This window comes from Triticum urartu, chromosome 2A, assembly GCF_056163025.1.
Source record: "Triticum urartu cultivar PI428250 chromosome 2A, HENAU_Tu73, whole genome shotgun sequence".
NCBI lineage: Eukaryota > Viridiplantae > Streptophyta > Magnoliopsida > Poales > Poaceae > Triticum > Triticum urartu.
Genome location: NC_141874.1, coordinates 703,474,030 through 703,478,241, shown reverse-complemented (window position 1 = coordinate 703,478,241; position 4,212 = coordinate 703,474,030).

The window sequence follows — 4,212 nt, the reverse complement described above, 5'->3', positions numbered from 1 at the left end:
GGTAGATCTACTCTTGTACTACCCATATCATCAATATTAATCAAGCAGGACATAGGGTTTTACCTCCATCAAGAGGGCCCGAACCTGGGTAAAACATCGTGTCCCCTGCCTCCTGTTACCATCCGGCCTAGACACACAGTTCGGGACCCCCTACCCGAGATCCGCCGGTTTTGACACCGACAGAGCGTCTTGTATTATTTGTGTCTTTGTGTCTTAGTATACCACAATCATCCTTGCTGTACACACCTTTTGAGAGAGCCATACATGAATTAAAAATTTGATAGAATACTCTATGTGCTTCACTTATATCTTTCGAGCTATGTAGTTTTGCTCTATGTGCTTCACTTATATCTTTTGAGCTAATTAGTTTTGCTCTATGTGCTTCACTTATATCTTTTGAGCTATGTAATTTTGCTCTATGTGCTTCACTTAGATCTTTTAGAGCATGGTGGTGGATTTGTTTTAAAGAAACTATTGATCTCTCATGCTTCACTTAAATTATTTTGAGAAACTCTTAATAGCATGGTAATTTTCTTAATAATAATATGCTTGGCATTCAAGATTTGTGAAACTTTCTTTTGAGTGTGTTGAATACTAAGAAAAGATTGAAGCATGATAATTGTTTTGAGATATGGAGGTGATAATATTAAAGTTGTGCTAGTTGATTAGTTGTGAATTTAAAGAATACTTGTGTTAAAGTTTGTGATTCCCGTAGCATGCACGTATGGTGAACCGTTATATGATGAAGTCCGAGCATGATTTATTTATTGATTGTCTTCCTTATGAGTGGCGGTCGGGGACGAGCGATGGTTTTTTCCTACCAATCTATTGAAGGAAATATGCCCTAGAGGCAATAATAAAGTTATTATTTATTTCCTTATAATCATGATAAATGTTTATTATTCATGCTAGAATTGTATTAACCGGAAACATAATACATGTGTGAATACATAGACAAACAAAGTGTCACTAGTATGCCTCTACTTGACTAGCTCGTTAATCAAAGATGGTTATGTTTCCTAACCATGAACAATGAGTTGTTATTTGATTAACGAGGTCACATCATTAGTTGAATGACCTGATTGACATGACCCATTCCATTAGCTTAGCACCCGATCATTTAGTATGTTGCTATTGCTTTCTTCATGACTTATACATGTTCCTATGACTATGAGATTATGCAACTCCCGTTTGCCGGAGGAACACTTTGGGTGCTACCAAACGTCACAACGTAACTGGGTGATTATAAAGGAGCATTACAGGTGTCTCCAAAGGTAGATGTTGGGTTGGCGTATTTCGAGATTAGGATTTGTCACTCCGATTGCCGGAGAGGTATCTCTGGGCCCTCTCGGTAATACACATCACATAAGCCTTGCAAGCATTACAACTAATATGTTAGTTGTGAGATGATGTATTACGGAACGAGTAAAGAGACTTGCCGGTAACGAGATTGAACTAGGTATTGGATACTGACGATCGAATCTCGGGCAAGTAACATACCGATGACAAAGGGAACAACGTATGTTGTTATGCGGTTTGACCGATAAAGATCTTCATAGAATATGTAGGAGCCAATATGGGCATCCAGGTCCTGCTATTGGTTATTGACCGGAGACGTGTCTCGGTCATGTCTACATTGTTCTCGAACCCGTAGGGTCCGCACGCTTAAGGTTACGATGACAGTTTCATTATGAGTTTATGCATTTTGATGTACCGAAGGTTGTTCGGAGTCCCGGATGTGATCACGGACATGACGAGGAGTCTCGAAATGGTCGAGACGTAAAGATTGATATATTGTAAGCCTATATTTGGATATCGGAAGTGTTCCGGGTGAAATCGGGATTTTACCGGGTTACCGGGAGGTTACCGGAACCCCCCGGGAGCCATATGGGCCTTCATGGGCCTTAGTGGAAAGGTGAAAGGGCTGCCCACAAGGGCTGCGCGCCTCCCCCCTTCCCCTAGTCCTATTAGGACTAGGAGAGGTGGCCGGCCACCCTTCTCCCTCTTTCCCCCTTTGGGGAATCCTAGTTGGAATAGGATTGGGGGGGAGTCCTACTCCCGGAAGGAGTAGGACTCCTCCTGCGCCCTCTCCTCCTGGCCGGCGCCCCCTCCCCCCTTGGCTCCTTTATATACTGAGGTAGAGGCACCCCAAAGACACACAAGTTGATCCTTGAGATCTATTCCTTAGCCGTGTGCGGTGCCCCCTGCCACCATATACCTCGATAATACTGTAGCGGAGTTTAGGCGAAGCCCTGCTGCTGTAGTACATCAAGATCGTCACCACGCCGTCGTGCTGACGAAACTCTTCCCCGACACTTTGCTGGATCGGAGTCCGGGGATCGTCATCGAGCTGAACGTGTGCTCGAACTCGGAGGTGCCGTAGTTTCGGTGCTTGATCGGTTGGATCGTGAAGACGTACGACTACTTCCTCTACGTCGTGTCAGCGCTTCCGCAGTCGGTCTGCGTTGGGTACGTAGACAACACTCTCCCCCTCATTGCTATGCATCACATGATCTTGCGTGTGCGTAGGAAATTTTTTGAAATTACTACGAAACCCTACAGTGGCATCCGAGCCAGGTTATTTATGTTGATGTTATATGCACGAGTAGAACACAAGTGAGTTGTGGACGATACAAGTCATACTGCCTACCAGCATGTCATACTTTGGTTCGGCGGTATTGTTGGACGAGACGACCCGGACCAACCTTACGCGTACGCTTACGCGAGACCGGTTCCCTCGACGTGCTTTGCACAGAGATGGCTTGCGGGCGACTGTCTCTCCAACTTTAGTTGAACCAAGTATGGCTACGCCCGGTCCTTGCGAAGGTTAAAACGGAGTCTATTTGACAAACTATCGTTGTGGTTTTGATGCGTAGGTGAGATTGGTTCTTACTTAAGCCCGTAGCAGCCACGTAAAACTTGCAACAACAAAGTAGAGGACGTCTAACTTGTTTTTGCAGGGCATGTTGTGATGTGATATGGTCAAGGCATGATGCTGAATTTTATTGTATGAGATGATCATGTTTTGTAACCGAGTTATCGGCAACTGGCAGGAGCCATATGGTTGTCGCTTTATTGTATGCAATGCAATCGCGATGTAATGCTTTACTTTATTACTAAACGGTAGTGATAGTCGTGGAAGCATAAAATTGGCGAGACGACAACGATGCTACGATGGAGATCAAGGTGTCGCGCCGGTGACGATGGTGATCATGACGGTGCTTCGGAGATGGAGATCACAAGCACAAGATGATGATGGCCATATCATATCACTTATATTGATTGCATGTGATTTTTATCTTTTTATGCATCTTATCTTGCTTTGATTGACGGTAGCATTATAAGATGATCTCTCACTAAATTATCAAGAAGTGTTCTCCCTGAGTATGCACCGTTGCCAAAGTTCGTCGTGCCCAGACACCACGTGATGATCGGGTGTGATAAGCTCTACGTCCATCTACAACGGGTGCAAGCCAGTTTTGCACACGCAGAATACTCAGGTTAAACTTGACGAGCCTAGCATATGCAGATATGGCCTCGGAACATGGAGACCGAAAGGTCGAGCGTGAATCATATAGTAGATATGATCAACATAAACAATGTTCACCATTGAAAACTACTCCATCTCACGTGATGATCGGTTATGGTTTAGTTGATTTGGATCACGTAATCACTTAGAAGATTAGAGGGATGTCTATCTAAGTGGGAGTTCTTAAGTAATATGATTAATTGAACTTAAATTTATCATGAACTTAGTACCTGATAGTATCTTGCTTGTTTATGTTGATTGTAGATAGATGGCTCGTGCTGTTGTTCCGTTGAATTTTAATGCGTTCCTTGAGAAAGCAAAGTTGAAAGATGATGGTAGCAATTACACGGACTGGGTCCGTAACTTGAGGATTATCCTCATTGCTGCACAGAAGAATTACGTCCTGGAAGCACCGCTGGGTGCCAGGCCTGCTGCTGGAGCAACACTAGATGTTATGAAAGTCTGGCAGAGCAAAGCTGATGACTACTCGATAGTTCAGTGTGCCATGCTTTACGGCTTAGAATCGGGACTTCAACAACGTTTTGAACGTCATGGAGCATATGAGATGTTCCAGGAGTTGAAGTTAATATTTCAAGCAAATGCCCGAATTGAGAGATATGAAGTCTCCAATAAGTTCTATAGCTGCAAGATGGAGGAGAACAGTTCTGTCAGTGAGCATATAC